Source organism: Cuculus canorus, chromosome 2 (assembly GCF_017976375.1).
Source record: "Cuculus canorus isolate bCucCan1 chromosome 2, bCucCan1.pri, whole genome shotgun sequence".
In the NCBI taxonomy this organism is placed as follows: Eukaryota; Metazoa; Chordata; class Aves; order Cuculiformes; family Cuculidae; genus Cuculus; species Cuculus canorus.
This window is the reverse complement of record NC_071402.1, coordinates 31,089,451-31,110,443: the sequence shown is the minus strand read 5'-3', so window position 1 is coordinate 31,110,443 and position 20,993 is coordinate 31,089,451. Positions and strand designations below refer to the sequence as shown.

Sequence of the window (20,993 nt, the reverse complement as noted above, 5' to 3'; positions counted from 1 at the left end):
CCCGCCCCGCCTCCCGCCGCGGCGCCTCAGCGCGGAGCGGCCATGGGGGCCGCGGCCAGGCGGGCCCCGCGCCCCCGCGCGCGCCCTCCCCGCGGGGTCCGCGCCCGCGCGCCCTCCGCGCCGCCAGCGGGCCCGCCGGCAAAACCCGGACTGGATTCCGGATCCCGATCCCTGCTCGAGCTGCCCGCAGACTCCGGGCGGATGGCCGGGGGGGTGACAAAATCCTTGCAACCCTCCCCCCCACCCCCCAAAACCATTTGAAATGGGAAAAAAAAAATAAAATTGAACTTTTTTTGGGGAAAAAAAAAGATGAAAACAGACTCGGAGTTTTTGAGATGAAAATTTGTCTGCAGCCGGTTGAGGAGAACATCATCCACGAAATAACTTACAGTTAAAATTGTGGTACTACTGTGCTTTAAAATACCTTCCTAAAAAGTTTTTGGGTTTTTTTTTTTTTAGTTAAATCACTATGTTTCAAAACAGTTTGAAGTTACCGCAGTGACCACTTAATTTATTATAGAATCATAGAATCACAGAATCATAGAGTCACCAGGTTGGAAAAGACCTCTTGGATCATCGAGTCCAACCATTCCTATCTGCCACTAATGTCATCTATTAAAGCCTCCAGAGATTAATTTACTTGTAATAAAGGTTGTCACATGCTTTTCCCAACCTCTTCCTCTATAAGTAAGTTTTAGGTCTTCATTTATCTGTTACTTTTGAGCTAGGTATATCACAGAATCATAGAAAAGTTTGGGTTGGAAGGGACCTTAAAGATCATCCAGTTCCAATCCCCCTGCCATGGGCAAGGACACGTCCCACTACATCACCCAACCTCATCCAACCCGGCCTTGAACACCTCCAGGGATGGGGCAGCCACAGCTTCCCTGGGCAACCTGTGCCAGTGCCTCACCACTCTCACCGTGAAGAAATTCCTCCTTATGTCTAGTCTAAACCTGCTCCTCTCCAGTTTATACCCTCTGCCCCTCATCCTATCATTACAAGCCTCTGTAAACAGTATATATTCTTTTCCGTTTACATGTGAATTACAGTAAACCCCTTTTCGGTGTCAGCGCCTTTCTCCCCACGCATTCTAGTTTGTAGACATGCCAACAGGCCAAGCACAGAGGGAACGTCTCAGCACGGGGCCAAGCTTCACCTCTAACACTAGGTTAATTTGTCCCTGTCAGAAAGTAAGGATATTTATTCAGTTTTTTATTCAGTCTTTCTATGCAAGAAAGTATAGATAATACATTACCCATTCATAAAGAAATAATGAAATTACTTTTCATGCCTAACTATGGAAGTTGTTTCAATATTCTCAACTCAACTGTGCAAACTAGTTGTTTTCATTCATTCTTTCACGGTTTACAGAGACTCTGCATCTCCATACAAGATCCACAACAGAATTGCTGGCAAATCCTGGTGTTATCAGGTCTTCCAGCAGTATTTCCCACACATCTCAAAGCGCTGTTTCCAGATGTTTTACTGTGGCTCTGATTGGCTGCACTGCAATGTCAAGTCAGCCCATCTCAGAGTACTACAGCAGGCAAAGCCCCTGGGATGCCACCATAACATGTCCCGTCTTTTTTCCTGCCGCTGCATGAGTATTTAGCTTCTTGATGCCAGGTTAATGTATCAATCATGTTTTTTTGAAACTGATGTTGCATAAAGGGTAGATTTGTGGAAGGAAAAAAAAAAGGGCAAATGCTTTTAGTTTTATTCCTACATGAGAATTAAAGTTTAAATTTGACAGGAAAAGTTATGCTCTAAGTTTTGCCTTAAACATGAATTCCACCATGAATTTAAAAGGTATTGTCAGTTTCTTCATACTTGTACCTTAAAGGCACAGAAATGGAATCATTCCAATACCTGCTAGCATTAAAATTATTTGAGATATTTTGTATCATTTGAATGCCACCTAAATCTAATGGTGATCTTCTGTAGCAGCCTGTGTTCACAGTTACTGAAACCTAATCACATTACTGAAAGTCCCATTCCTATCTGCTGCATACTGGATACACCTTGAGAGACTTCCTTGAGTTTTTCAAGGCTGGCTGTATGTTACAATTGTAGCAAGAATAGAAGCAAAATTAAAAATTACATACATTGGATGCATTACCAGGGGATTGGATTATATGTGCTAGCATGAACACCACAAATAACAGAATGGAGACCAAAGAATATCTTGCAGAAAACCCTGATGATAAAGGATAGTGGGGCTGGCACAGACATGTCCATAAATCTGTGACGCTTCACCCTTCAAACTCCATTTGAACTCCGTGTTCAGCCCTTTCATTCCAGGACCTGCCGTAAGGCACAGCTGACTTGATGCCTCTTGCCCTGAGGTTCTGGTGAGTAGAGCATAAAAGAAGAGATTGTCATCCAATAATAGAGCTTTTAGTTGTCAGTTCTACAATTGATTAAAAAGTTATTAGAGGAGTTCCCTGCTTTGGGAACACGACGGCAGGAGGGAGAGAAGAGAGGATCAGACAAGCTCTTAGGGACACAGAAAACACCCCAGACTTGCCTGCCTCCATGCAGGAGATCGCTCCATTCTTCAGGATGCTGCATCTTCTTCTCCAGGACTCTGGCAGGTCATGGCCTCTCAGCTCTCAAAGCAGAATGGGAGAGCAGGTGGGCCCTGGAAAAGTTGGGCAGGGTGACAGAGGAAAAGCGTAACCAAATTCTGGTGGAGGGAAAAGAGGCAAAATACTTTTGGGATCATAAGGCAAAAGGAAGGGCAGTCCAGAGTTCACTGGGCTGATGGGCAGAGCAATCCTGGGAACGGCTTTAGAGGAGAATACTTATGATTAGTAAGCTGAGCTGTTAACGCTTCTTACTCCTGCTAGGTTATCAAATGCAATGAGAAGCCAGTGTTGACAACTCTACAACAGATTGGTTAAAGATTTCTAGCACTTCCCAGGCAAGCCAGATTGGATCTGTAGTAAGAATAACTTCTCCCACAATATTTGATACAAACAAAAGATAGAAATGACTGTTTGCTCCATTTCTCCTAGTCTGTCTGACTTGCAGTATGAATGGAGCTGGAGCTGAAGCTGAACCCATTTTGCGCTTTTGTGCTTCCCAGGGGAGTTAAATTATGGAGAAAGCTTTCTAAAGACAGTCAGGGAGTCCTAAATAGAGTACTCTTCAGTATCTTTACATTCAGAGATAGTTCAGAGCCAAACACAAGCCATAACCCACTATCACCCATCAACATTTTTTCCCCAAAACTCAGTCTTAGCACTCTTCATTTGAACTGCTGAACAATTCTGGCCCATAGCCACGTCCTGCCATCAAGTAAATTCTTGTGATATACAGGGTAATATGGTAATGTAGCTAAACAGAGCTCTCTCATGACTGTACTCCAGCATAATATGTCTCTAACTAAAGTACAGGCTCTGGCTGCAATAATAACTGTTTACATGTCAATGATTTCCAAGCTTATTAAAAGTTAATGTGCATGTTTGCACTCCCGTTGTGTATATAGCTTTCCAGCACAGCAAAAGCATTTCAGATGCTTCTTTGCCTCTAACCTTAGCAATCTTTGCCTCTAACCTTAGCAATCATTTCCAAAAAAGAAATGTCTCTCTCTAAAGACATATGAGATGATGATTCAAATGGTAAGTACGTATAAGCATATACATCTCCCTCCAGAACTACTTCTACAACACTCTGTGAAGGTTAATTACAGTGACAGCTTTGCAGTTCATCTGGAATAATTATTGTCTAACTTCTTTCAGTAAATTCACTAGCTAGTTCTGGGTACTAGCCACAGAAAAAAATCTAGCTTTCCCTGCCATTGTGTTAACTAGTCCATACTGATTAATATTTGGTGGAGTTTTCTTATGATACATACTTTTCCCAAACATTTTATACAGTCGATCTCTCAGTTAAATATTCCTCTCATTTTCAATACAATTATTTACTGATCTGTTTGACATTTTGTTCCACTCAGCTGCTGCTACTTTATACCATGACAGTGACTGCAGGCAAAGCTTGCCTGACACCAATTTGGAAAGCAGTTTCTTTTGCGCTGAAAGTGCATAAAGAACTTTGAAAGCCCTATAATGCTCAGGGATGCACTACTCTGTAACCACCTTGCTTGCTGGTCCCAGAGCTGTGTCCATCAGGGACAATCAGTCAGCAATGCAGCTGCCAGCAGCAACAAGCACTAGCCACAGCTAGTAGTACTGGTGTGCTTTAGTTTGCCTCACAGGAGCAGGCAAATATCTCACAGTGTGCATTTTGCTGGACCACCCAGAGTCCTCCCTCGGCTACCTGCACCTCTTTATTCTTAGGTTTTGTTTTGGTTTTGTTTTTTTTTTTTTCTGATGTGCCTGCAAGGGAAGAAGAATGCATTTCTTGATTTATTTTGCCTCTGAACGTTTTTCCCCTTCATCACAAATGCCAGCTTTTTAGCACTGGAGGCAAGATCCGCTCTGCTCCTACCTCCTCCCAGACTGATGCTATGTTTCAGCTCCCTACTTCTAAAAAAAAGTCCAGCAGTAGTAAGAGGCAAAGAAAACCTCAATTTTCCGCACACTTAATCACTTTTTTTTTTTTTTTAAACATAACCTGCTGGAGTAGTCATTCACTTTTCACTTCTTAGTGTGCAACAGATATATTTGTTTGAGCTTTAGTATTCAAACCAGCATGTGCACTAACCATGTGTGTGTTCCACTTCTTTCACAATCCCAGGCATTTGAGTCCCTGCCAACTCCTTTATTTGGGGACCTGCCTTCTCCACACCCCCTTTGTAAACTTTGCATTTGTTTTGCTTTATAGTGAGCATTGAAGTTCTCACTCCAGCTGGGAGGACAGTCAGGCACCTTCAAGAACAACAGAATGATTGACAATATTAGGCAGAAATTGTCTACCAGATGCTGCTCAAGAGGAGAGGTGGCAACCTCACAACCCTCTTCTCTGTAAGCAAAAAATTGCCGCTTCTGTGACATGCCTCTGCCCCACTCATCAACTGAGCGTGGAGCACAAGGTTACTTTTGCATCTGGCTGTTGTGCTGTGAAATGCCACCCTGCAGAGAAGGCTGTGCCTTGTGCACGAAGGAGGTTCCAGTGCCAGCCACGCATTGGAATCAAGCAGCAAAATTAATCAGCCATCACGCATTACTCTTCTCAGTCACTCCTCTGAAACATTTACTAGTTCTAAAAATCTCACTGGTTCGAAAAGGAATTCCAGTGAGTCCATCCTTGGACTGTGAAAGAATGAATATCGGCCAGAAGTGTAAGGCTTTTTTAAAACCCCTCCCCAAAGTTTTTGCTGTTGTTGATAAATATTTCACACAATTTGCATATTTAAGCCTCTTAAAAGGGGTTTGTTTCCCAGAAAAACAGTTCCACATTTTTTTCAAATTCAGGAGCCTGAGAAAGACAAAGGGATGACTTTGAAAAAAAAAATTAATTTTTAAGACTAATATTTTCCTACTCAGTTACACCAGAGTGACCATCATGAAAAGAAAGGGAGAGAAAACACTTTTTCTTAACAAAAGCAGAGCAGGGAAAAAAGAATCAGTTTAGACTGAGGGCACAACCACAGAAAACACAGGCCTCTGTAATGGAAATATATGAGTGCATAATAGAAATAACTAGATATACATATCTGTGGTTTGATTTTCTTTTTACACAAAGAACTATTTGGAAGAGTTTCAAAGTTGTTTGTGGCAACAGCAATGTGTGTGAATAATGACCCCTAAAGTGACACCAGCACTAAAGGAACAATATAGAAAAGGAAAAACGATAATTGAAATACTATTTAAAATAAGTGTATTTATTAATCATCTTAATTTAGGTGGAACTTCCCATCTAGGTTAGATTATACATATATTAAGAAAACTTGCAAGACTCGTCATGTCAACTTCCTTTTTCTCAGTGAAATGTCCGAGAATTCAGCTCAATTCTTAGAGTCAAGGCTGAATTTGCAGTGGCAGCAGTTACAAATAATATAACTAGCTGTTCCTCTCAAAATGAACAAATTAGATCACGCACTCAGGAAACCATAAATATGACAGGACCACATGAAACAGTACTTACAGACTCTCTTTTTACATGGAAACTCCACTATAGATCTTGTGGAACCAAGGAAAAAAACTATATAGCTGCCAGTCAATGCCAGCAATAGAAATATTTACTCCAATAACTAAAAATAAGTACAATTTAATTTTGATCATCTTGCTATCTATCACAAGATGGTATCATTTTATTTGCATAAATTCTTATGGTAGAGATGAACACTGCTTTGAAAACCACACTCCACACTTTTTTGGCTTGCATCCCACACTGACATTAACCCTCAAGGCCCTTTGAGGAAATACCTCTGGAACCAAAATTTCAGGAAACACCAGAGAACTTGAGGATCACCTACACCTCAAAGACTTTTTTCAGTGCTCAGCCAAAAGCCAGGCCACTAACTTGAGCTATAGTAGCCACCTCCCATGCTGTACATGCTCCTGTCTTCTAATGAGTACAGAGTACTCTTTAAACTGATTATTATCTGGGTTTTTTCTTCAGGGAAGCTCCCTCAGGGAAGTTTCTCTGCAGGCTTTCTTCCAGTCAACTCCTTAGGGGTCTTTCAGAAAAACTGTCAGTTATGATGGCCTGTTTTTCCCTAATAAAAATGCCTGGAAGAAACAACTCTGGTCTGCTCCTTCTGCCTTTCTCCTCCATCCCTTTAGGAACGACTTGCTCCATGGGGTGACCAGCTGACCTCTTCCTGCTTCCCCCACCCTGTCCTCCTCCAGAAAAACCCAAATAAACAAACAAAAAACCTCTCTGCTGGAAAGGCACAAGTCATAGAATCATAAGGCTGGAAAAGATCTTTGAAATCATCAACTACAACTGTACCTGTCCACTACTAAATCATGTCCCCAAGCACCTGCTTTTTAAACACTTCCAGAGATGGTGACTCCCATCACCTCCCTGGGCAGCCTCGTCCAGTGCTTGATAAACATTTCTGTGAAGAAATTTTTCCTTATGTCCAATCTGAATCTCCCCTGGTGCATCTTGAAGCCATTCTCTCTCATCCTATCACCTGTCACTTGGGAAAAGACTAGCACCCACCTCTCTACAACCCCCTTTCAGGTAGTTGTAGACAGTGATAAGGTCTCCCCTCAGCCTCCTCCAGGCTAATCCACCTCAGTTCCCTCAGCGGCTCTTCATAAGACTTGTTCTCCAGCCGCCTCACCAGCTTCATTGCCCTTCTCTGGACATGCTCCAGAGCCTCAACATCCTTCTTGTACCGAGGGGCCCAGAGCTGAACACAATATTCAAGGTGCAGCCTCACCAGTGCCGAGTACAGCATCAGAATCACCTCCCTGGACCTGCTGGCCACACCATTTCTGATACAAGCCAAGATGCCATTGGCTACACTGCTGGCTCATGTTCAGGTCTTTCTCCTCCTGGCAGCTTTCCAGCCACTCTTCTCCTAGTCTGTAGCACTCTTCCCCCAGTCTGTAGCGCTGCACGAGGTTGTTGTGTCCCAAGTGCAGGACTCTGCACTTGGCCTTGTTAAACCTCACCCCATTGGTCTCAGCGCAGCAGTCCAGCCTGTTTAGATCCCTCTGCAGAGCCTCCCTACCCTCCAGCAGATCCATGCTTCCAGCCAGATTAGTGACACGGGCAAACTTGCTAAGGGTGCACTCAATGGTCATTGATAAAGACACTGAACAGGCCTGGATCCAGCACCGAGCCTTGAGGACACCACTTGTGACCGGCGACTCTTGGAAAAGCGTCTCATTCCCCTGCTGGCGATGCCCCGCACCTCGGGACGCTCCCGCAGCCCTCGCTCCGTTCTCCCGCCCGCGATCCTGTTCAGCTTTTGCCTCCGCTTTTCCTCCTCCCGCCCTCAGGGCGCGGCCCATAAACACGGGCAGCCCCGCCCCCCCCGGGGCGGTGAGAGAGGGCCGAGCTCCCCCGGCCCGGCCGCCCCTCAGGGACTCCCGGCGGTGCCGGGGGCGGGCGTCCCGCTGGGCCGCCCCCTGTCTGCCAACCGGGTGCCTTTCGCCGCGGTCCCTGCAATAGTCGGTTATAAATAAACATCTTAAAGCCCCCGTTGCCGAAACTGGAGGATTGTGTAAGGGTGCCAGCTTCCTTAAAAAAGTACCCAAATAAAGCCTTTGTATTTGGGGGAAACGTTTGGACGTTTAGTTGAAGTAAACAGCTCAGAAATCAGCAAATACATAAGATGACCCAAACATAGAATCATAGAATCATAGAATAGTTAGGGTTGGAAGGGACCTTAAAGATCATATAGTTCCAACTCCTCTGCCATGGGCAGGGACACCTCCCACCAGATCAGGCTGCCCAAGGCCTCATCCAACCTTCAGGGATGGGGCATCCACAGCTTCCCTGGGCAACCTGTGCTTCACCACTCTCATAGTGGAGTGGTGGTGCCTCACCACTCTCATAGTGGAGTGGTGGTGCCTCACCACTCTCATCTGCCCCTCTCCAGTTTATATCCATAGTCCCTAGTCCTATCACTACAAGCCTTTGTAAACAGTCCCTCCCCAGCTTTCCTGTAGCCCCTTTGGGTACTGGAAGGTCGCTATAAGGTCTCCTCAGAGCCTCCTCCAGGCTGAACAAGCCCAACTCAGCCTGTCCTCATATGGGAGGCGCTCCAGCCCTCTGGACATCCTTGTAGCCCTCCTGTGGACCCGTTCCAAAAGTTCCATATCCTTCTTATGTTGAGGATTCCAGAACTGGACGCATTACTCCAGATGAGGTCTCACAAGAGAGGAGTAGAGGGGCAGAATCGCCTCCCTCACCCTGCTGGCCGTGCTTTTTGATACAGCCCAGGATATGGTTGGTCTTCTGGGCTGCAAGCGCACATTGACGGCTCATGTTGAGCTTCTCATCGACCAGCACCCCCAGGTCCTTCTCTGCAGGGCCACTCCCAATTACAAACTTGGCTCAGTCATATGATGATTGAGCTAAAATTGATGAACCCATGGCTTGAATTACCTTGGGACAGTTTGTTCCCCAGCAGTTACCTGTTTTATAGTCGTAAGACAAATGTAAGCATGTCATGTTGAACAGGTTATGGGTTGTGGGTGCAATACATAAAATGCAATCCAGGTTGCAGCTAATTGCTGTGGCAAGCTCAGCTCTCCTGTGGCAGCAACCCCCCAAGAAACAGCAAAAGCTTTTATATTTCACTTGCTGAATCTCATTTGTTTTCTCTGGATGGTGGTTAGGGCTTTGGTTCTGTTTTGAGAGGCAAGGTCTAGTAAAACTGAGGAACAATGGATTTTGTAGTGGTAGCGGTATAAGTGTCTTCTTGTGATTAGTTTTTCAAGTGTGATGTTTTGGCTAGGATGCCTAAGTTCTTTTAGTTAATTTTTGGTTTCTAGATGCTTGGGTTTTGTTTAGAAACACTAGAGCTGTTCTGTTTTGCTGGTTTCCTTTGGTAGAGGCGCATTGTATTTTAATCTGTGGTTTGTGTAAGCAAAAAGAAAACCTTGTGGGTACTGAAAGTGTTATTAAATACAAAGGGTTCTTTCCCAGTGTTTATAGAACAAACTTATTTGTGTATAAACAGCTTGTGGGTTTTTTTTGTTTTTTTTTTTTGTTTAACATGAATGAACTGCTATGCCAGGCTTTATCGTGGGAGGAGTGAAACAGCAGGGAAGAGGGGAGCATAGGGAGAAGCCAACCAGAGCCCTCCTGGAGGTTCTCCTTCGTCTTGGTGTCAAAGACATTTGGTCAAAAGGTGCTAACACAGTACCCAGGTTTGGTGTAGATGGCAAGATAATTAGTTTCACTTGAGCTACAGTTTAATGAAGCATCGACTGCCTTGTCTGAGTTGGTCTTTTGGTACACATTACTTAGATAAACCGAGTCTCAAAGCAGAAAACAAAGGCAGAGTGAAGCAGCTTAGGGAAACACAACATAGAGAAGAGAAGGAGCAACAGAATCAGCAGAGGATGGCTATAATCACAGCAGCTATAATCACAGCAGGATAGGAGTAGGGGGACAGGGAGGTCAAGTAGTAGGAATGGGAGACTAGCCTCTGGGCAGCGATAGATAGCCGAGGTGTTGATGAAACAAGTCTAATATTGATTTCCTCACAGTTTTCCCTTGAACAGAACCCTTCCTTACAGGCAGTTTACTGGGACAGAGCAGAAGACAAGTGGGTAATCAAACTGAAATTACACCCTTGTGAAAGAGGCTTGGGATAATTACACATGACATAGGTAAGTGTCCCAAAGATACCCAATACAGCTTTTGTTAAAAATTTGGGTAATTTTCTTTCTCTGTCTGTATTTCTGTGGTCACATCACACCTTCATGCTGCAAGGTCAGCTGTCTGCAGAACCCAAACTTAGGAGGCTTGGGACCGAGATTACCATTTTCCTTTGGTACTGAGGTAGCATGAAGTCCTTCTTACAGAATAACAGACAGAGGTTTTAGAGGAGCATTAGCCTCTTCTGCCACAGAGTGTTGGGTGATCAGACTGTCACACGAGTTATTATTCTGAGTATTTTAAGTTTAATAGCCAAAGCATAGCATAATTCTTTCAAAAGAGTTTAGTTAACCAACACAGTCTATCTCTGCTAGCTATCTGCGGCTAGATTACAGAGAATGATACTCCGTTTGCACATGCGTTTTGCAAACTTTACTCCTTGGTTGTACTCTTTATTTTGCAAATTGCAGACATTGAGATGAAGGGTCTATAATTTCCTAGCTTGCCTTTCTCTTGGAACACTGGTGCTGCGCTGGCACGTATCCACTTTGCTGTGACTTCATTTGAATACAGCAAATTCTTTATTATGATTAACAAAAGGGTTGCAGTCCGGTCTGCTTTGAATCGCAGCCTGCTCATGGAGATTAGTGGGTTTTGAGCAATGCCAACTCACTAAATAGCTCTGCTTCACTGATCTCAAAGGCATTTGTGACAATGGATTTAGTAGTCATTTTCATGTGTGTTCCTGCCTTTGAATGGATAATACCTTAATAGTTCTGCTTTCCATTGCTGTTCGATTCTCCATCTCATTCAAAAGGGTTTAAATTAAGAATTTCTCTTTCTTCTTATGTTGCTTCTTTGAGATACATAAACATGTCTGTTTGTTGTTTTAATCCTTGAATGCAACCCACCCCTTTGGTTTTAGTTTGGCTTAATATATTGCAAATGTCTATGTATTATCTCCCTGTTTGTGGTAGAAACAAATAAACCTTTCTCTCCCAAGGCAAGATTAACAGAAATTGTTCTTCTATTGAGCAGGAAGAGGCTGGTAGTCTTAAAATAGCGGAGTCCCAGTTACATGTCCTGATGCAGCCATATGTCTCATTTGGCCATGAGAATTAGAGAATGGGCAACAGTAAAACCTCAGGTAACGTCAGATCAGCAGCCCCTTTTATTTTTTCATGCCAATGTCTCCATTAACCTCTTAACCTGTTAGCAGGTAACGTATACAGCCCTCATTTACCTGTTAAATCTGACAAGTATTCATGCCAAGTTTTCTTCTTAAACTGGGATAATTTTCCTTTCAAATCATCTGTTTGGTGTTGTTTTCTTGAAAAGGTTTCTCTGTTCCACTGTAACATAACAAAATAATCTTCCTACTCCAGATACATGCCTCAACTTCGAGTTACTCTGAAAGAGAAATATCAGAAATAGATGGGTATTTATTTTTAATGATGTAATTGCTAAATAAATGCAGTGAAATGTAGAAACATTAGAGGCATACATCATCTTATTTTCTAACTCTCCAATTAAGGCATGGGCATGAGACGCACAGTATCTTGCCTCTTCCAGAGGCTTTCTTTTATACTTGTAGTCCTTAGTCTTCTCTAGGGACTTCTGACCACTAGAACATTTGGATTTTAAAGTTTTTCTTGACCACAATTTTAAGATTTATTTATTTTCTGAAATAAAGATACTTAACAGGTAAAGGTGATCGATCTTTTGGAGTCAGACCTCAGTGGTTCTGAGTAGCTTACATTTAAAAATTTAAAACAATTATTAGCAAACATATCCGAGTTTTATACTACTTACCACAGAACAGCCACACAGGTGAGATTTTCTAATGGGTAGTGATGGTATGGTACGGTATGGTATGATGGTCTAGGTATGAAAAGATCTTCCATTTGTGTATTTCTCTTACTTCACCTAGAGCAGAGCATCACCACTATTGTCACCTAAATAATGAAAATATGTTAATTTAGGGAAATCTCTTGTGGAAGCAGGGCCTTACATTGCTTGCTTATTTGAATGATCAGAACTAGGCAGTAATAGAGAAGTAAAATGAGGAGTTAAACTTTTTTGAAGGAGTATTTGCAATTTGGAGTTTATTTTCATTTTAATAAGAAATACCATGTGACTAAACAATGTCTTATATTGACGTTTATAACATCACTTCTGTCAATGGATTGAACACAAGCTTGTGTAATAAAGCAGGATCCTAAAATGTCAAATTTTAAATTTTCACAAAGCCGATCAGCCTTTCTCCTTCCAGAGGATATCTTGAAAGAAGGAGTATTATTTTGTCGTGATGTATGAGACAGAAAATTATAAACACTTCAAAAATACTGGGTTAAATTTCTGGAAGCAAACAGACCCCCAAAACCTTGTGTTGCTGCCAGGTCAAGCTGTAGAATTCCCTTTTAATTGCTCCAGGAGAACAGCAATTAATCTCCAAAGCTGGTTGTGGTTTCAGAAAATGGATGAGCACAGTAAATTCCTTGTTAAACTAAAGATACTGTCTAAACTGACTTTCCCAAAGGAATAAATGTAAAAAGTGTTCTGAGCAATTAGTTGACAGAAAATCCAGATCAACCAACAAGGACATAAAATAGGTAAGAGAAGTAGAAAATATTAAATAATGCTGGAAAAAAGCCCAAGTTAGACCTTGGTGGTAGTTTCTCTACAGGGAGCTTGCTCCCAGTTTGGGATTTGGCTGTTGTACTTCCAGTCCATGTACAACAAAGGATATAATTTATTCATAGTATTTCAGAGGCTTCTTCTAGGCACATCTTTGAAGATCTGTCCTACTCGGTATGTTTACCTGCATTCCAAAGGCTATAATGTCTCTGAGGTACAATTTCCCGCTGATGGATCCAGTAGATCAGTCCAGGCTTTCACTTCTGTACGTAACACAGACTCTGACATCAGCAGCACAAAACCAGAGGTGGTGGCATAATAACCTTGCAAGAAAGCTGTGTCAAGTGTTGTGCTACACTCACAGCAATAAGGCATGAAGAACATCATCACTGGTAGCAGTCTGCCTGCGAGAATTGCTGTCACTTCTTCTCTTGCTCCAAGTGCCAGATCAGCCACTGATCACTTCTACCCAGTGCTCTTGATGTTGGGCAGGAAAGATCCCATAGCCTTGGGCTGTTAAATCTAGGGCAATGTTTCACTACAGGCAGTCTGAACTGCCGCACAGCAATGTGAGTTTGCCCCTGTATCATTGCTTGCCCAGGGATGTGCTAAGTAGGATGTGCTGTCATAGAATCATGGAGTGGTTTGGATTAGAAGGGAACTTTAAAGGTCAGCTAGTCCACCCCTCTTGCAGTGAGTAGGGACATCTGCAACTAGATCAGGTTGCTCAGAATCGAGTCCAACGTGGCCTTGAATGTTTCCAGGAATGGGGCAAATCTTGCTCAGTGGGATTTATAATGATATCATTATAAAGTGTTATAAACCTGGCTTAGTTTGGTACTCAAATAGGCATTTTCCTGCAGCATTACCCTGAAGAGCCATCTCCAGGTCTTCCTACCAGACCCAGCATTTCCTCATGCTTGTTCTGGGCTGTGCTCCAATAGGATCACACCACCTGGTAGATTTACATAGCTTCCAGCATAGGTCACATAGTAGCTAGAACATCTTTCAGCTGTCAGCATTTCCATCCCAGGTGAAAAATACAGATCTATAGTCCTTGAGTTCTAATTACGCTCCACCCACCTTGATTCTGGCAAGCTGACCTGGCCTGAAGGTACTGGCAATGGCAAGAGATATTATTATTTTGGTATATTTGTTCCCTCAAAGGATAATTGTGCTAAATTTTTTTGTGGGGGTGTGTACCAACAGGGGCTAGGGCTATTGCAATTTTTCCATTGATCATACTTGAATTCCATTCAGAGTTACTGTCAGGGAAGTAGCTTCCAATGCATGCAGAGAACATTTGCTCACCAATGAAGAATTTTAAAACCTGTCCACGAATCTTGGTAGCGCTGGGTAAAGCCAGAAGGATTGCTATTGAATGTGCCCACAATTCCCACTACTCAAAAAAACCAAGATGACTGAATAAAAGGCAAAATTTTCCATTTTGCCTGTCAGCATTTACAAAAAACAGAAGATAATGAGGAAGAAACTAATGGCATTATTTTGGGGCCAGAGCTAAAAAAAAAAAAAAAGCAGTGCATGGTTCATCACAGGGCTAATACCGTATAATGATTGATGATTCTGTAATCAGAACCCACACAGAGAAGAACAGGCTGTAAATTAAATGATGGAATATTTCACAAATGGCTTGGAATTGTAATGCAATGATCAAGAATTTGCAGAGAAAGACTTCATGTCCCTTTTTTAACAAGCTGCAGCATTTCTAACAGAAATAATTAGGGTTCTGACAGTGTATTCATTTGAATGAAGGATTGAGTTTGACAATAAAAAATAGCTTGTAATCTTCATGTCACATGCAGCTTTCTACTTACACACAACCGCATGGTCTAGTGCACCAGCATTCACAGCAAATTAATCTCAGTTTTACTCTATTCTTTTATCACACAAGTGGTACCTGGAGAAACAGAATTATTTTACTAAGTCCCTGCTAGTTCGGTAGCTCTTACAACTGAAAAAACTGGAGAATTACTTAAAATCAATGTCTCATTATGGTTAGAAGTTTCTTTTTTCAGTCTTAGTAAAGAAAAGGAAGAGGAGGAGGAATCCATTTCTCTTTCCCTTTTGAAATCCTCAGGTTGGTGAGCCAGTTGGCAAGCCAATGGCTTCCTCAAGCAATTCACTGCAATTCCTTCATGGAAAGCGTCCTCCTTTCTAGAAGCAAAGCATCCCTCTTAGCTTTCCACAGAAGTGGAGAAGCATTTATTGAAAGCAAATTATAACATGCGTTTGAGGAGATAAGTAGAATTATGGTTAGGAAACTGGATTAACATGAGCAAACATGCACTGATTTGAGATAAAACATCTCTTGTGGTCAAAGTTAGCTATAACCAGCACATGGGCAGGTCAGCAATGCAGTATACATGATGCCTCTGACACCTCTAGGAAATAGAGAGTTTGTTGCAGCCTTCCAGAAAATTTGAGATGTCCGAGAAATTTCAAAATCATCTTTGCTGTGCTGCCACATATGTTTGTATTCTGTTTGGGAAAATCCCAGTGGCAGCAGCCCTAATTCTTTCTAGTATTTGGTGTCACAGTGCAGCTGACCTCTTTCTTGAGGCATCCATCCCAATGAGAAATTTGTAACCCTTGTTAATACTTTCCTTTGTCATTCTGTATTAATAGTGACCTGAAAAATACAGCTCTCTAATGCTGAGGAGTGCCCATGTTAGCGTGTGGAGGAGATGAGGCCACCAATTCACGAGAGCTGTGTTTCTTGGCTTTTACACCAGTGTGGTAATGACAACAAATGAAAATGTGTCTGTGCAGTAGCCATCAGTGAAGATTTCAGTGGCTGTCCTTAAGCTTGCAGGGATGAGCATGTGACAACTCTTAACTGCAAAAGGGGGCACACTGGAGAATGACACAAGTTCCCATCTGTTGGCCCCTGATTTTGGTCATGAAGCTAGTATGGAGATTTTGCAGTAAAACTGTAGGCTTCAGTGCTCTAAGATTTTTTTATTATTATTTTGTGTGATATTTTTCTCTTGAATCTCCCGTGTGTTATATGTATATATTTGTATGCACTTAACAAATTTTCTGTTGAGCTACCCACTACATAAGAAGAATTAGAGCTGTGACTGGTCAGGATGTCACATACATAAAGTAGCAGCCCTTTTCAGGTAGACTGGTTGAGGATGTCTTCTAGACCACACTCTTCTAACCTGAAAATATTCAGCAGTTCATGTGTGGCCCTGTCATGGACAATTTTTCCTTTCATGCTTGTTTCTCTCATTTTCAGTATTTATTCAACTTTGTTGTACCACACACTCTCACCAAATAATAAGTATGCCATAGAGTTAGGGAAATAAATGCCGTTTATGTTCATGAAACAATCAAACGATGGGCAGGACAGAAGCAGCCAACAAGGGATTTAATCATTAGGTTTTCATAGCAGGGTTTGAGAAGCATGTGGTAAACAAAGAATGGGGCCACGTGCTAAGCAGCAAGCAAAAAATAAATACTGTCTAGTTGCTCATTAAGTGAGTATTGTCCATTCTGTGCACTGGGTGAAACAAAGGCTAGTGGTTAAAGACAGCATGTGGCTGTAATTAAAGGCTTTTAGATGACATAGGTGTGCAAGGAGGCCAGATTAAGGTTCCAGAGGCAACGTTGGGATTAATTTAATGAAAAAGTCAGCAACCTATTGGAATGACCATAATGTACTCCCAGGTGTTCATCGAGCAAGTTGATAAGCCTTGTGGAGCACGTGAAAGTGCAATGGTACAAAGTGCTTCTAATCCCTGTTAGGTCCCAGATTGTGTCCAGCTGGGCATGGCTGCTCCACAAAAATGGTTTCCAGCTACTGCAATGCAAAATGCCTCCTCCAGACCTGAAATCAGTGGTCTCAGTCATGTCAATGGCAACAACTGTAACTGCAGTGAGCTCAGCAGAACCAGCGTGAAATCTGGGCAACCACCAGACCCTATCCTAAAGACACTGAAATTAAAGAAATATTTTCAATTCCAGATTTGCATCAAATCCAAGTAGGTACCTACCGTGCTTTTGGCTTGTCATGAGTGTTTCATGCTCTCGTGATGGTTTTAGGGCTAGAGACAATTTGAGGGGTGTTGACCCATCATTTTTCACACATACTCAATTTATTTAACACTGTGGCTTGTTTGTACATTGCCTACTAAATTATGCTTCACGGTAAGAAAAGCTAGCAACACGAGGGAAATTGGTGTAAACAACGAGAGTGAGCGCTCCAGCCTGTGTACAATAGACATGCTAGAACTCAAAATAGCGCCAGAGGACAAAAAAAAACCCCAGCCTTTAAAAAACAATAAGAACATTGTTTATTTTTAAGAAACACTGAGCCTTGTTTTCGGTTTCTAGATTAAGCTAAATTGCCAGAAAAGCCTTTGTTACTGTCTAAACCAAACTGGAAAGCATAGTCAATAATTATTTCACTTAACATTGTACTGCCAAAAAAACTAGGGGTGGGAATGCAAGAAGTGAACAGTCATTCAAAACGAAGAGTCTCATCTTCTCCCTGCTCTTTGTCTCTCTGTTTTTGCAGGTGTAAGAATAGCAGCTTTAATAAACAGCAGTAGAAACTGAGTTTCTGAGAGAAACTGAGTTCAAAAGGGAAAGCTTTTGGCAGTTGTTCCCCTCCCCCACCTTCTGAGATCCTTAACGCATGCCAAAGCTTTCCTCTTAACACTCGCCAGGGCTATTGAATACTGAAGTCAGTGTTTTGAACTTAAAACCTCCCAGAACTCTGAGACATCTGTATGGAGGATGCTTGCTGCCCTGTATATCTGCCAGAACCCGGACTGAAATTTTAGTTGTAGATTCATCTTTGTAATCTTAAAAATTAAAATTAATCCTGTCCATGTTCTGCTTCTGGTCCTTTTCCTTCCCCTTCTGGCTCTTCCACTCCATCAGGCACAAACAATAGAGTTTCTTGTACCCTGCAGTGTCCACCTTCTTCCCGTTAGGAACACAAGACTTGGCAGTCTCCCTGGATGGCCATGCTGGTCCAAAGTTGTCTCTGGGATGCATGATTTCTTTTGTGCTTAGTGGACTGAGGGGTACATCCCTCTCAGCACAAATATTTCTGATAATAAATTGAGCAGGACCACTAGCAGCTGTTATTACAAATGGATGTATGTTGTATAAACAGTAAGAAGATAGAGCTGTCCAAGACTGTGGACTCTGGGGATTACCTCTCTTTTCACCCTTTTGCTGCACGATCTGTTCATCACTTACAGAAATGGGTTAGGGAGGTATTGGCAGCTTAATGGAAAAGTTTTTATTTCTGCCCCGACATGGAGTGCAATTCATTAATTAAACAGCCAAAATACCTTTCTAGTGCAGAAGGAAAGCTAGGTAGAGGCCCCAAAACCTACATAACAAAGATCGTAGCACCCGCAGGAGTGCATTGAGAAGAGAATTTGAAATCTTTGACTCTGTGGAGATGATTGATGAACTCAGAGCCCATCATGCCAATGCCTTTCAGCTGTCTAGGAAAGGCAGAACAATTTTTTTCAGTAGTGGTGAGGAAAGGCAAACGTAAACAGCAGTTATGGTTAGGCCCACGGTGTCAAATCCACAGACCGTGGATGTACTAACATGGCCCTGTTTCAACAGGAGAGCTGAAGCATTCACTTATGTCAGGTAATACAGTAGCTGGAGATCTCTTCTGAAGGTAGGGAGGTGGATTTAAAGCTTCTTTGCCTGGGAATAAGAGCACACCACCTTATCTTGCCTAGCATTTAATCAGAAAATGTCCTGCCTTTCCCTGAACGTGCCTGTGGCTGTTTGTTTTTATGCTCAACTCCATGCAATTGAGTTGTATTAGGTGTGCTCAGAGCATGCCTGTTGGATCAGCACCTGCGGAACAGGATATGTCTAAGTTCTGGATCCCAATGGCACCTCCACAATTAAGTCAGGCACCTGATTACTTGGATTAGATTACTGCTGGGATGGTCCAGCTGGAGCGCAAGCAAGTGCTCAGTGTTCTTGCAGGTCATACAGGGAACGTGTAGTGAATTTATGTGTTTGTAGAGCTAACCAAGCAGCTGTTAAATAGCAGTAGGTCTAGGTTGCACTTTGGCATTTTGGGTGATTTTTTGATAGTTAAGTCATCCCTTGACTCTAGCTCCAACCCTAACATGACTGAGATCTACCAAACTGGGTGTCTCAAGCCAAGAACAGGAGCTGCCAGGTTAGCAGGCCCCTTCAGTAAATGTGTACTTAAAAGAAAAAAAAAAAAGCAGAATGTAGCAAAGTCTGTCTGAAGAAAATTCCTGTAGTTCATTCACCTGCTTCAAGCTGTCCTCTCTGGATGTGAAGAGTAAGCGTAGCTAGTAGGTAAGAACTACTTGTGATGTGGTATCTTTCTCATCCTTTTTCCTTTGTTGTAAACGTACTTTACAGAGGAACAGGTGAATTAACTACGTTTCACGTGGCACTATTTGACTTGCCTGGCATTTAGGGCTGCAACTTTCTTCTTCCTGCAGTATGAAAATTGCATGCACATCACTGGAGACAAGTCCCTCAAAATGCAGTTTCTGTTATTAGTTCTGGAACATTTAAGGGAAATCTGGACTTCACTGCAATCAGTGAGGGATGTCCTGGCCTGACCAGATCTTCATCTCAAATGATTTCAAGCACTCCCTTAAATCAATTCAGAATGCAGTCGAAAGAGTTACATAGCCCTTTACATTGCTCAATATGCTACAATGGAGATGATCCATGCTTTAAAACATTGGTTTTATGCAGATTTGCCAAGAAGGCGAGGATGCACTAATAGAGACATTTTAAACTGAAAGGACATGTGCTCCTCATACGGATGCAGTCATAGTTGCTTAGTCTCTGAATGCATTTATACTTGCACTTTTCCAGAAGAGAACATGTGCCAAGTATTACTTCAGGCTAATTTTTTCGTGCTGCAAATAGTAGTTGTCATCATCTCACCCGGCACTCAGGTTTCAAGACACAAGCTGTCAGAACAAACTGGAATGGTTTCTATCTGTGAAAGATGACAACCAGCAAGTACCTACCTATCTTAGACTGGTCCCTGAAAGGGGCTGGCAAATCCTTAATATTACCCTCTGTGTTGCCCACTGGCTATGTCAAGTAGTTTGTTCTCAGTACATTGAGACTCCTTTGAAGGCACCTAACTCCATTAGTAATGCAGAGGACTGAGACACATACCTCTTCTTTTGTGTTAGGTCATTCACACTATAATTTCCTCACAAGTATCCTCTATACATGTTGAAGTATTTTTTCATGCAAACAAATGGAAAGTCGCTTGGCTTGTGTCCAAAACCCAATAATTTGTATTTTGAGGATTTTTTAGATTGAACTAAAATTACTTAATTTATTAAGAACATGCCTGTACAGCCCCCTCAGGCACCAGGATAGTCATGTTGGTTTTAAATTTGCCATATATGTGGCTGCAAGGTGCAGGAGAACCTCCAGGACATGTTCCATTCATGAATGACGTTTCTTTTACTGTAGCACTTTATGGTGGCATTGCTTCCTGCTCACACATTTCCGCTGGTAGAGTTCTCTGCTTTCAAACTCTCTTTTTCTGTGAACCACACTGAACAGACCGCAGACAACTGGAAATCTTTGTTAGGATGGGAGGCTCTTCCCCCCATTTTCATGCTATTTGGAGTTTTCTGACGATTTTCGCTACAGGCCATTGCATGGACAGTTCAAAGCAGAAAAATGCATAAGAAAAGCTTTGAAAAGGGAAGTTACATGTTATCAAACCTGTCATTCTGTCTTCTCCCCTCTCTCTTGATATACATGCACATGCGTAATTAAACAAATAAAACAAACTTACCTAATTATCTCCGTTATGTGTGGGAATTACCTGGCTTGTGGCCACACCACAGTGGTGGTGTAGAAACATGCTGCATAGGCTTGTAGCATGTTCTGCATAGGCTTGTTTGGCTTGAAGGAGGCTCATTAGCTGGGGCTCAGTGCTACACTTGCAGGACCGAGGCTGGAGCTGTGCTGAAACAGCTGAGAAGATGTTACGCTACATGCCAGAGTCAACTGTATGTCCTAGTAACATGGGCTGCAGGAGCAGGCTCTCTCTGGGCTAGGAGGATCCTTAGACAACACATGTATTGGAGAGCACTGTAGATGAATCCAGGAGGACTGAATGGTTTGCA

General features: G+C 42.5%; 1 long non-coding RNA gene across 1 annotated transcript; it reads right to left on the bottom strand.

Moving 5' to 3' along the window:
• Nucleotides 1–10,886: 10,886 nt before the first annotated feature.
• On the bottom strand, nt 10,887–16,857 carry LOC128851338 (uncharacterized). Its single transcript, XR_008448691.1, has 3 exons — nt 13,022–16,857; nt 12,013–12,155; nt 10,887–11,610 (listed from the first exon to the last, which is right to left on the bottom strand). It is a non-coding gene; the product is annotated as an uncharacterized LOC128851338 (long non-coding RNA).
• Between the last annotated feature and the right edge of the window lie 4,136 nt (nt 16,858–20,993).